We start from the raw sequence: 14,032 nt of genomic DNA, 5'->3' as shown, positions 1-14,032 counted from the left end.
CCAGGACAACAGACCAAAGAATCCTGCATTGTGTGTTGGAGGTACCCGAGGCCCTCCCACAACAGTAATCAAGGCGGGGAGAATCTCCAGCCACCATGGTACTGTCGTTGGCTCCAACAACAAAGCTGCTTCAGTGAAAGCAACACAGCCATTGATTTGGGGAGACTGATCCAAGACCGGTCTGTGTTGCAGCCAAGGTTGCAAGCAGCAATATTGTATTGGTGAGCGCTGGAATGAACATTGTTAAAACGCGTGTGATAAGAGACGCGAATGAAGTTAAACTGCTGATGAGTGAATTAACTTTAAAGCAATCTGCAATACTTAGAGTGGTCCAGCAGCGTGTGGGTGCCCAATCAAAGGTCTCTGTAAGGTACCCAGCTGAGAGGCGATAAAAGTAGATAAAGTTGGTCTGAGCCCGACGGAGGTAGATCAATTGAATAAATGTGAATCGAAGTGGTCCTGCGACTGGTCAAATCCGGCGCACAGTTGAAAGTCTTCGATTTCAATGAAATAGAGAAAGTTTGGAAAAGTACATGGATTTGGTCCGAGCCGACAGAGGGAGATCAATTGAAAGCTTTGTGTTAAAGTGGGTCTGAGCCCGGTAGAGGGGATCCGGGGTGAATCAAAAATCGTCCAAGAAGTTGTACATGAGAATCCCAAAGAGAAAGGAACTTTTGAATGTTTGTTTGTCACATCAGGCCCTCTGACGTAAGAGACTTTGAATGGCAAAGAGACTTTGCCATAGAAGGCCCTGATACTGAGATTTGAACTGCATCCTCGTGCTAGAGAAGCCAGAGACTGTGCTAAGCTCGAGTGTGCCGCCTTGTCCACTCACATCAGTCCTGTCACTTCAACAAAACACCATAAAGTCCAGATACCGTTTGCAATCCACGAAAATCACTTCCTTCTCCTGGATGCAAAGTGTCCAAATACCTCTCGGGGTGTTCAAAGCAAAGGTTCCATAAAAGTACTGTGTTCCCCATGATCCAACAGAAAATCAAATAAAAATACAAAGTTCTTGTGGGGCCAGGAGAATGACTCCTTTCTCCTAGCTGGTTCTCCAATGTCTTTCACAGTTCTTAGTAAGGTTTGTAGCTCTCTTATGGAGGTTTTCACATTTGCTGGGTTTTGCACATCCCTTGATCCGCCCTCACTGGGATGATGTAGCTGGTCCCGGAGTCCCTCTCTACTCTCCAGCACCACCCTTTTGTGAAACTTGCCGGGGAACTGTATCGCACAGTGTTTTTCTGTTATCTTTATCATTTTCACTCTCAAAGTATTCTCGATTCTCCTGGCTTTGCAAGCGAGAAGAAAATGATAACAAACAGTTTTTTTATTGTCTTAGTCAAAAGATGACTTTTCACAAACGGTACACAAATAATACATACATTATACAAATTAAATACAATTCAAACAATCAACAGATATATAAAAGAAGAAAGAGAAGGCAAATAAAAAAAGATGGAATATATGAAATCTATCTCATCCAGTGTACTTCTCTAGTTCTTCACTATATTCAATGAAAATACATCACATTAAAACACGAATACCCTGGCACTTTAACAAATCATATTTCAGATAGAAAAAAGAAAAACTCAATACATTCAACTCGCTTTAGATGTTTCGATCTCCTTTAGAAATCTGAGCAACCCCAAGGAGATAAGTCTCCTTCCCCTCCCAAAGATGTAACCAAAATTCCTCTGTTGCCGACCAGTTGCTGTTGTGAACAAAGCGAGAGAAGTACTTGTTTCTCATGGCACTCGTGCCTGGGCAATCCATCAACAGATGTTTAACAGTTTCGTTAGACCTCAAATCACAAAGATTACAGATGCCATCATTTTCTGTCCCTTTATTTCTAATCCTTAACAGATCCCTAGTGAACTCTAAATTTATTCTAAATCTTAAGACGTAGGCATGCCGATGTTGGCTTTGGAACCTACCAAGGTACCTTGGCAGGTGGCCTAGAGGTCTATCAAGAGGTAACATCGATACAAAGCATTTTTAGTTTATAAACAGCGCCCTAGATCCAATCTGACTGGGCCCACCTTTTATTCATTTATTTATTTATTTATTCATTTAAACTTTTAATGGATTTTCGATTAGTTCTCTTTCCGATGAATCGCAAGATTCTAGATGACTCTCAACATCCAACTTTAACTCATTTAGGAAAGGATTTGTTTTTGATACCATCTGATTCTTGACATCTACATATAGTGACTTTTGCCTTAGGACCAAGATTTACCTTTAAAGTGTAGTTCTTTTCCATGCGGCTTGTGAGCCTAAAGATTGAATACCCAGTTCATAACATAACCTGGCCATCAGCAAAAAGGGTGGCAGGATAAGAACATTTTTCCACAATCCACCCTCTAGCCGGGTTCAGTTGATTTTTGGAACCAGAGTTTCCAATTGGATCCCGTACATTAAGATTGGGATAACCTTACCGCTACAGAATTTGAGCAATGGGACAAGGGTGAATTTACAATACCTATTTAGAATCAATTGCATTTGACTACACATTTGTCTAATTCTCCCAGACAGGTAAATCTCATCGATCGCGAGACAACGCTGGGTTAGATCTTATATGAAAACCCATATATCTTAGTTCTTTCACTAAGGGTAGTTTGATGCCGTTAAGGCTCCACCTAAAATTTCTCAGGCCTCCTTTGTTTGCTGAACTTAGTGCCATTACGGCAGTTTTGAAAGGATTGATCAATAAGTTGTTGGCCTTGGCGTAATTCGCAAATGCATTAAGCAGTCTCTGCAGGCCAATTACTGTGCAGTCTACCAGGACAACATCATCTGCGTATCCCAATCCACAGATCTTTTTGATCTATTGTTGGGGCTACAATTGAGAAACCCATTAAATAATTCCACAGGTCTCCCGTAAACAAGTTGAAAAGACAGGGTGTCACTATGCAGCCCTGTTTTACTCGTAGGAATTTGAGGATAAATGCTCCTCCAGATTCAAGCACGCTTGTATAAAGGTAGATTCATGAAGGTGAATAATTATAGCCAACGAGCCATGTGGTATGCCCCAGTCCCTCAGTTTGCAGCAGAGCTTGCCCCTATTAATGGTGTCAAACACACAGGAGAGATCAATTCAGCCCCCATATAGACATTTATGTTTTGAATTATTTGTAGTGAGTGCCTTTAATGCCATTCTATTCAAAGATGTGGAAAGCCCCTTGCGAAAACTAGTTTGGAATTTTGATATTATATTTGCGTCGTCCGCCCAGTTCACCAGATCTTTAAGGACTAACCTTGCAAATATTTTGCCTTCCACATCCATCAATGCTATAGGTCTATAATTAGTTGGATTGGATCTCTCACCCTTCTTCTAAATGGGTATTTTAAGTGTCGTGCTCCAAGATTATGCAATTTTGCGAGAGTTTAAGATGTTGTTGAATAGAGTAAACAGTATCGAGGACCACAAACTGATGATAAAAGTAAGGTTTCATTTGTCAGGCCATTAGGGCCTGCTGCTCTTGTTGTTGAGTGACAAATGAAATCTTTGATCTGTTTTTCATCCAACCTCAAATCCCAAGACTGTTTTTTACTGATCCAGAATATACATGGATTTAGTTCTTCAAATTTGCTTACGAAGTGCCTTGTCCATTCTGATTCGTTAATACAAATGATGTGGGATAAGTGGATTTGCTGGATTGGCTCATTTAACAAATTCCAGACATTTCTAGAGTTTGACTCAGTGACTGCCTTCAGCATGTCTTTTCCATCTATGGTTAATCCCTCCATTCTCCGCAATCTATACCAGTCGCGAAAGGTGTTTTGGAGCGATTTTGTTTCTTTAACCACCCATTCTGGGGCCCCCCTTCTCTTAGTACCCTAAGTAGGTCTTGACTTAATTTTCTTTTATGATCAGCTGTTTCTTGATCATATCTATGCGTATGATTGGGGTAGCAATTATCTTTTTTTTTATTGGAGTATCTATTTTCCAAAGGGACTCCACAAATGATCTCAGGTTGGTTAAAGATTGAGTCAGGAGTTCATCAAAACCTTTAATTTGGGTATCTAGTTTATTATTTAACCTGCTACCGTTTTGCCTAAATCTAAGCATCCGATTTCCACCTTGATATATCAAGATGGAACGATCATGTATCTCTTACACAGGTTGCACTCTGGAAATCGAAGGATATCGAGATGGGGATGTGATCGCTTGAACCTCTCCACTAATCTACACACATCTACATGTCTTGCACTGACTTTCTTTCTTTGAAAAACATGCAGGTAAGAATATCTTCTTTCATTTGCAGTTTTTCAACCACACATTTCCACACTGTTGTAAGCCAGCATGACTTCTACTTGCAATGATTCTTTGCATGCAGCTCAAATTTCAGGCTCTGTATTCATTCAACATGTATTTTACAGAATGTCTTTCTTAGTAAATAGTTTATTTCCAGCAAACTAACACTTGACAAAGTCTTTAAGAAGTAAACTCTCTGCAGTAACCTAAATACCTAACTCACTAGATACCTAATGAAGATGAGAAACTTGATGGAAAGGTAATCCTCTTTCCGCTTGAAACAAACGCTGCACTCCCACCAGATTAACAGCAGTGCCTGTCCCACGTAGTCCTTGATTAAATGGAAAACGGATATCAAGAATCTCTGCCAAATCGTCTCATAAAAACTTAAAATTGGGTCTAAAACCAGGAACTTAACAAAAGCAGGACCTTCCTGCTAGGGAATGAGCAATAAAAGGCAGTTTAGAATGTTAGTGCTGCCCTGAAGCCCTTCACTCCACGAATCAGTGAGCAGCTTCACTTCCTCCATGATGACTTGGGGAACTCGCACTGTAAAAGGGAGGTTAAGTACAACAACCAATTATGAATTCCCTTCCCACAATTAACTAATACTTTTATGTAACCCAGACATACCACCTATCTTACTTCTCACATACATGCAGACCTGACGCAGCCCCCCTGAAGGTCTGCCCACAGTCATTTAGAGCTCCTTGGTGCAGTGATGTAAAACCATCTAATTGTAATGATGCAAGGAGCCAAGTCTCCTGTAATAGGATAATATTGTGTTCATCGAAAATATAACTTTGTCTGCTGCTCCCTAAATGAGCTGGAACCCCGCTTATTCCAACAGACGACCCTTAAGCACTTATTTACTAAAGGAAATCATCAGCCTCTGATAACTTTTGAAAAACGTGTGTGATGATTCCTGTGGTCTGCCCCTGATCAGGATCCCCCCTGTTGTCTTTCAGCACTTTTCAACCCCTTTGGGTAACCCCTTTATGAACAGGGCCCACTAGCTGAGATGTAGACTGACCATTGATCGATGTAATGTTGCCCTCCACAATCAATATATTTGGACAAACTTCCACTCCTACTTTCCTCAGCTCTTCAGCAGCATTCAGTAGTGCTTTAACACCCGGTTGCGACTTCATTACCACTTCTGCCACAGAAGTTACATACTCATGAGGAAAACGTATTCGATCAATGTCCTGAGTGGATAAGGGATAGAGATGGTATGGTATTGTCTATTTATAAAGCGCCTATACACAGGAAAGTGTTTCAAAGCGCTCAAGCTGGGTGGGAACACAGCAGTTGCTCAGAGCCCTTGAATTTCTGAAGTGATAACTGTCTGCACAGACAGATTAAGTGGATATGGTACATTTAACAGTTAGAATACAACAAATAGGCAGGGCAGCGATTCTGCAGTTTTTCAAGTGCACATTAAGGGGTAAGACAAAGAAGGACAAAGATCTACAGGCAGAGCTGTAGTTCAAGTGCAGGCAGGACGAGGGTGGGGTAGAGGACCAAGTGCACCCAGTCAGTAGAGAATGGGGAAGTGCGGAGAGAGAAGCTCTCCGAATGTATTGCAAGTGCAGTGAGTGGGTGGAATGCATGGCCCTGAGGCAAGTGCAGTAGGACTGGCAGGGGTGTCTGGGACATGTGAGACTCTGGGGTACACCAGGCGGCCAGTCAATGAGCTGTATCGAAGGAGGGAGAGAGGGAAGAGCAGAGAGCTAGGTTAGCAGAGTGAGAGAGAAGGAAGAGGAGAAGAGGAATGTCTTGAGGAGTTTCCAGAATTTAAGAATATCAGGCTCAAGACAGAGGGTGGCAGGGAGGCTGCTCCAGAGGGAGGCGCCTGCTGAGGAAAGGGATCTCCCTCCAAATCTCTGCTTGGAGAACCTGCTCACTTGCAGAAGGTTGGAGGTAGCGGAGCGAGGGTTCGGAAGGGACAGTATTTGCTTAGTTAGGGACAGAATAGTTCCTCTATTAATTCATTTTCATTCAAAAATATCACTGACCCTACGCATTGCAAAGGTCGCACCTTAGACTGGGTAGCAGACCACGACTGCAATGCCACCATCAGCGCTAATACCCCATGCCCCTGGACCGTCCATAACCTCATTCAGTTCACCATTCCCACGGCTGCCGCTTCCAATATACACACCCCCGCACCACCTGCATTGGTTAGAAGTGCATGAAAACTCTGTAAAGACAACCTACTGCCCTTTCTCGAAGCCCCAGTATTCAAACCCCCATTTGTTAATGACCATGTTCTACTAGTAGAACTGTACAACACCACCCTTAAAAAAGCCATTGATGCTATTGCGCCACTTGAACAAAAAAAAGCCAATAAATCCCTGCACATTAGCTCTTGGTTCACTCCAGAACTTCAGGAGCTACACTCCCTCAAGCAGCATGCACTATCCAAATGGCAATCCAAACCTAAAGACTCTTCTAAAGCAGAATTTAAGAAACTGTTTGCCCAATATAAAAAAGCCATCATTCAAGCCAGGACAAACTCCTTCATACTTAGATATCAAATGCCAAATCCCACTCTAAAGAACTGTTCACCATCTTCAGAGACCTTGTCACTCCCACCTCTAGCGCAGACGACATCGTTAAAGATGAATCCTGGTGCACAGATATTCAGTCAGCTTTGTTGATTAAAATAGACCTCTTACAGAATAAAACTCAAGCTCACTTCCAGGCATGGCCTAAGGACGACCTCTACCAGTCATCGACCAACAACAATACACCCACCAACGCAAGCCTCTTCTCCTTCATTGATGTCACTGAAACCGAGGTCATTTACCTCCTTAAGCATCTGAAACCATCCATTTGTAAAGGCGACATTTTCCCAGCAAACATCATTTTAGAATGTGCAGATGCTCTTGCTCCATTTCTAACGGCCTTCATCCATGCCTCCTTCTCAGCCGGCATGGTCCCCCCCGTGCCTCAAAAAAGCATGGGCACGCCCTCTTCTAAAAAAAGAAAACATTCCTTCGACCCCACCTCCCCGAACAATACCCGTCCCATTACTACGGTCCCGTTTCTCCGAAAAATCCTTGATAAGGCAGCTCATATACAAATTCAGCACTTCCTTGAGCCCAACTGCATACTCGGAAAGAGGCAATCAGGCTTTCGCCGAGGTCTTGGCACGGAATCTGCACTGCTTGATCTCAAGAACCAAATAACCGCAATAATGGACGAAGGCAAACCAGCACTTCTCCTCCTCCTGGATCTATCCGCTGCATTTGATCTTGTAGACCATAATACTCCCAGTAATCACCTCACCCAACACAACTCAATTCTCACACCAAGCCACCACTTGAATCACCTCCTTTTTAGAAGGGAGAGTTATGAAGGTCTTCTCTGACCACGCTTGTGCAGCACCTACCACCATCAACTGCGGAGTTCCCCAGGGCTCGTGCACGGCCCCAACCTTGCACAATCTATTCACGAAACCCCTCTTCGACAAACTCGACTCTCTTGGCATAGTTTACACTATGCCGACAACACTCGGGTTCCCATTCCTCCCCCCGGTCCCTATCAATCAGATGCCAAGTGCCCCCAATCGATCTACTCCACCATCCAAGCCTGTATGGCAACCAATGGGCTCTGTCTCAGCGGAGACAAAACAGAGATCCTCATAGTTGGCCCGAAAGAAATTCTCAGCAAACTTAGCAAGCCATATAACGCATTCACTATTGCTAACTCAACCATTGCAGTTTCACCCTCAGTAAACACGCTAGTCGTATATTTGGACTCTACGCTGTCCATGTCACGCCAAGTGAGTGCGATCGCCTCTTCGGCATCTCTCACAACCATACTAATCAACTCAGTCAAACCCTTCCTTACCAAGGAAAACTGCCTCTCAATAGCTAGCGCTACCATCAGAGCCAAGTTAGACTATTGTAATGTCCTCTTGGCAGGCAAAAAACTTGAATAGGCTCCAAGTCATTCAAAACAACGCGCTTAGAGCTGCGTTAAACATCCCAAAAGAGATCAATTTTCACATGCCAGGCATACAGCTCACTGGCTCCCTCTCAAAGAACCGATCACTTTCGAAATGCTAGCTATCACGCACAAGTTTCTTGCGCTTACAGCACCTCCATACCTATCGGTGAAAATCATCAGAGCCACTTCCTCCAGGCCCAAGCGAGCTAGCCACTCCAAACAACAGTGCATCCCCAAAATATAAACGACCAAGGCAGGAGGCGCTAGCTTCCTCCACCTGGCTCCCAAACAATGGAATGCTCTCCAGAACAGCCTTAGTGCCGAGACCTCACGCATGTCCAGGAAACCTCTAAAAACACTACTTTTCAACTAATCGCACACCTGCTGCTTGGTTCTCTGACTCAGACACGCCTTCCCCTCACCCTATCCACTCGCCTTGTCCCCCCTTCCTTCCTACTGTTACCTCTCACCCAATTCTCCTAATATAAAGTGTTTTCTACTGTCACCAGATTCATTGTAACTACGTACCTCAAATATGTTCATTTTTGTTTTACTTCCTCTCTCCCTCCTGAGCCTGGCTCCGTCCTGTAACTAAGTAAGCCTGCTTGTACCAGCTCCACGATGCCCCTGGGCTGCTTTTGTGTGCTTTATAAAAGTAAATAAAAATAAAAAAGCCTCCCCTGACCTTGCTTAGTTTACCCTTTTTAGCCATACTCTCAGTATTGCAAATGGATTCACAATTGTTTCCGGTCTCACTTGATCCTTCTTAAGCTTATCAGAGCGCTCCTCTATACAACCACTGAGGTTCGTAGAATTTATTTCATGATCCGACAAGATTCCATTATGTCCTTGAATCTGATCATCTGATTGACCCCAACATCGACAAGCAATGGGACCATCCCAGCGATATCATTCACTCCCTGATTTTCTTTATCCACTTTTGGGGGCTGAATCACCTTTGCTTGATTTTTCAAATACATTTGAGCCAATTTGAGAGGTTTCATAACCTCCCCTTTCAGATCTTCGATTTGAAGGCCCACACCTTCTTGATCCCTTAGTCTGAATGTGATGATTCTAGATTTGAGGTCGATTTTTCTATGACATCTTGTGCTGTTTGTGTGGAGGCCTTTATTTTTTCTTTTGCCTGGATCGAATGTGTATTCTCTGCAGAAACATTCTCTGCCATTTTATTTATGGACTTAAAGAACTTCCTTTTCCGAGCGGCCTTTTGTTTACCTTGTTTCTTATTTTATGTTTTTTGTGGCTGTGTCATCGGGATCAATATATCGTGAGCCGCAGTTTTATTCTCATCTTGAGAAAGGCAAGGGTAAGGTCCTGAACTTAAGACTGGACTCTTGGCAGGATCAGGTGTTCACCAATCAGCAATATGTAACAGATGGATGACAAAAGATGATTGGGGTTTGACTCTGTAGACCGGCCCTAGATGATTCTAGCGATTTCGGCGCAGTTGTTGGACTACCCATTCCACCCACTACACGTCACGCCACCACAACCAATCTCCATCCTTCTGTAGGGCCGAGTCTCGGCTGACTGGTATGATGCGTTCTAAGTGTCTTACGAGCAGTATACTTCGGGTTAACAGCAGTATTCTGTTCTTCCACTCTTCTTGTTCGGCTTGACTGTCACTCGCCGGCCACCAAATTTCAATTGTATAACGTTTGCCGCTCTGCCTCCATGCGGGATGCCTATTCCCTTCTTCGTTTCTGCTTTCTCCACAGCCAACTCCCCATCGGCCTGAGAGACATCCTTGTGTGTTCCCGTGAACCGCACCCTCTGCGTCATCGGGTTCTCGCTCGCTTTTGATCTCTAGATCTTGATTTCTTCCTCGAACCTCAACTGCTCTCCGTCTCCTTTTCTCTTCCCTTCTCGTTCGTTTCTGATGCCTTGATATAGTATGGACCGCCCTGAAGAAATATCCACTCTATTGACTACAGCTGTTCAGGTGTTTTTCCCGGTTGCTTGTAGCGTTCTCGAGTGCTTCTTCGTCTCACTATGTAAACATCAGGATGGTTTGATGTTTCACATAACACATTGTTTCGGACATACATTTAGACCCATAAGGTTCAGGTATTATTGTCAGCCTACCGGATTGGGCTTTAAAGCGGCTGAACCCAGGAGCTGAGTCTGAGATCCTCCCACCTATTACCACCCCAAGGCCAACTATTGATTAGTGGCTTTACCGGTCAATCGATGCCTGGACGCCAAGTACAGACAGATGGAGGGGGATACACTCTTGCTCTCGGCCCATCCTCAGCCACACTCCTCAGTGATCGCTGCGGCATCACTATACCGAAGCACCAGTCGTCTTCAGCCTCCTTCTCTGCAGTGCTGCTAGGCAAGGAGGAGAAGATCTTTGAGGCGTATGGGAAGAAGCTCTATTCCAATGCATGCTTGCATCTTCATCAGCCAATGCAGATGCCATCCTGGCTGCCGCCTGCCAAAGGTGGTGGCAGGAAATTGCAGACTTCCTCCCGGAACTTCCTACTTGGAGCTAATCGCGACTTAAGGCGGGGCTGGACGAGGTCAAGCTGGTGGCCCATGAACTCATGGAATCCACCGTGGCACATATCGACACCTCCGGCCGTGCCATCTGTATTGCCATGGACGTGAGAAGGACAGCCTGGCTCCGGGCAACAAAATTCAACCTGAACATCCAGGAACGCATATTAGATCTACCGTTTGAAGGGGGGGAACTCTTCCACTCCTCCACAGACGAAGAGCTGGACAAAAAGAAAAACCGCTCACAAACGGCCACGTCTTTATCCATCCTGACAAAGACCACAACCAAATCGTACACCCAATCTCAGCAGCGCTCCGCCCGGGGTCGTACATTTGGACGGTTCCATGTCTTCCAGGAACGAAGATCCAGGCAGCCGGTCCGCTCGCCGTCTCAGAACCGGTGCAAGCAACAAAAAAAGGGGGGGGTGTTTCCAATCCCCCCTCCTCCGCAACAGCCTCCGAGGGAAAGCAGGCATGACACGCCCCTTCGGATCCACGTGTCTCCAGTGGGGGGCAGGCTAGCTCTCCACGCACATTTCTGGTGCCAGAATTTCACGGTCCCCTGGATCCTCTCAGTAGTATCCACGAGGGACGGCCTCCCTATTCCAGCCTCTCATCCCTCCTCCCCTCCACTCCCAAAGGTTCGGCCAGCAACTCTTTTGGCGGAGATCCAGTTGCTCGTAGAGAGACAGGCAGTGGAGGAAGTCCCAGCCTCCCAGCGAGGCTTGGGCTTTTACTCCAGGATTTTTGCCATTCAGAAGAAGAACCTGGCAGGCCTGAGAGTTGGGCTGGACCTTTCCACCCTCAATCTCTCCTTACCCCTGTAGAAATTCAAGATGGTTAGGGACAGCTTTTATAGCAGAGACATTGTGCAAGGGAGACTGGACGTGCTCCCTGGATCTGAAGGGCACGTACCTACACGCCCCAATTTGGCATCCCCATCGTTCTTTCCTACGGTTCAGGATCAGGGGCTACCATTTTCAATACAAGGTTGTTCCTTTTGGCCTCAACTCGGCACCCAGGGTCTTTACCAGGCTCATGAAGATGGTGGTGGCCCACCTCAGAGCTCAGGGGCTCCACATCTACCCATACCTCGACAACTGGCCCGTCAGGGCTACATCTCTGGAAGCGGTTCACCACTCGTCCCATGCCCTTATGAACACACTGCACGACCTGGGCTTTTCGCTCAATCTCAAGAAGTCACAGCTGCAGCCCACACAGACTGACATTCTTGGGCCTCATCTGGGACACGTGCTCCGAGAAGGTATTTCCGTCGGAGGACAATATCCTGGCCATCAAGAGGGCCACCAACCACTTCCTCAGCAGAGAGGTGACCTCGGCATGGTGTACCAACATCTCCTGGGTCTATTGGTGGCGGTTCTATTAGCCGTTCCGCACACAAGATTGAGGATGAGGAGGATTCAGCTGCACTTCATGGCCTCATGGAACCAAGAGCGGGGCTCTCAACCCGAGATGATCAATGTTCCTCCATCCCTCCACCCGGACCTAACATGGTGGTCCAGGGACTGCAACCTACGGACGAGCAAGCCCTTCCGGCCGCCCACCCCGCAGGCCACCATCACCCCGGATTCCTCGCTCAAGGGCTGGGGAGCTACCCTGAGCGTTCTCTTGGTCCCACGGCACCTGGACTAGACAGGAACATCACATCAATTGGCAAGAGCTGAACGCCATCTGGCTAGCGCTCGGGGCATTCCTAACACTTCTCAGGAGCAAGGTTGTCCTCATCCAGACAGACAACTCGACCAGCATGTACTAGGTCAACAAGCAGGTAGGCACCAGATCCCCTCCTCTGTGCAGACTGGCAAGGAGAATGCGTAGTGGGCCCTGGAAAATGACATCTACCTCACAGAAGTCCACCTTCCGGGGGAATCCACCCTGGAGGCGGACAGGCTCAGCAGGCCGGGAGCGGACAGTTACGAGTGGCAGCTAAACGACCTTATTATTCAGGAGATCTGCAACAGGTGGGGTCATCCCCAGGTGGATCTCTTTGCCACCTGGCACAACAAGAAGTGCCCTCAGTTCGCCTCCTGGCAGAGACAGGGCCCCGGCTCCCTGGGCAACACATTTCAGCTTCAGTGGAATGGCATGAGGGCTTACCCCTTCCTGCACACTCCGCTGATTCAGAGTAATTTGCAAGATCAAGGAGCCTCGCCAACTCAACATCATTCTAATAGCTCCATGGTGGCCGGCCAGACCATGGTTTTCGGAACTGCTCAGCCTCTCGGAGATTCCTCCGATTCACCTTCTGACGGGCTCAGCACATCTTCTGGCGCAGCAGGGAGTCCAGGTCATCCACCCCGCGCCACAGAAACTAGCCCTCACAGCGTGGTTCCTGAGCAGGTAACGCTGCCACACCTCAGCCTCTCACAGGCTAATCTGGAAATCATACAGGGCGCAAGGAGCAAGGCTACCAGGGCACAGTATAAAAGCAAATGGACCAGATTCTGCCACTGGGCAGACTCCAAGGGTATCAAACCCCTGGCATGTACTTTATGATAGGTTATTTATAACGTATAATGTAATATATATACTTATGACTTGCTCTCCTTCTCGGCACACCTTGCCCACTCTGGCGTGCAGGTTGACGCTTGCCGTACTTATCTCGCTGCCGTAGGAGCTTACAGGAACTCTGAGGAGGGGGGTCTTCTCCTCCTCCAATCCTATCGTCAAACATTTGACGGGGCTTGCGAAGCTCTACCCGCCCGTCAAGAGGCTGCACCCGGTGTGAGACCTCAACTTAGTTTTGGGTGCCCTGGCGCACAAACTGTTCGAGCCAATGGCGTCCGCAGACATCAGGCTGGTCACCATCAAGACGGCCTTACTAGTCTGCCTTACCTCAGCATAGAGTCAGCGAAATCCAGGCGCTGGTCGCCTCAGAACCATATACTTCTTTCACACGGACAAATTAGTCCTGCAGACAAACTCAGCATTTCTGCCAAGGTGCCGTTTGCTTTCCACTTGAACTAGGAAATTGTCCTTCCTACATTCTTTGCCGATCCTAAGGACGAAGCACAGAGAGTGCTGCACTGCCTGGATGTCGGGCATGCCCTGAAATTCTACTTGGACAGTACCAAGGGCTTCCGCACTTTTGGAGGCTCAAGACCAGGCTATCATGCCTCCAAGGCCCCCATATCCCGCTGGATGGTCTCGGCCATCGAAGAAGCATATGAGGGCCAGCACAAGCCTCTGCCGGCCAACATGCATGCCCACGCAGTCGGGGCCAAGGCAACGGCCATCGCATTCCAGCGCTATGTTCCATAAGCAGGGCAGCCA

General features: G+C 46.7%; 1 protein-coding gene across 1 annotated transcript in view; it reads left to right on the top strand.

Moving 5' to 3' along the window:
* Positions 1–14,032, top strand: part of LOC138447824 (TLC domain-containing protein 4-A-like) — a 332,257-nt gene that overhangs the window by 219,046 nt on the left and 99,179 nt on the right. The gene's annotated exons all lie outside the window — the stretch shown is intronic.

Source organism: Ambystoma mexicanum, chromosome 3q, assembly GCF_040938575.1.
Source record: "Ambystoma mexicanum isolate Mex_15411 chromosome 3q, UKY_AmexF1_1, whole genome shotgun sequence".
Lineage (NCBI taxonomy): Eukaryota > Metazoa > Chordata > Amphibia > Caudata > Ambystomatidae > Ambystoma > Ambystoma mexicanum.
Note: the sequence above shows the minus strand (reverse complement) of the source record. Positions and strands in the feature narration are given on the sequence as shown.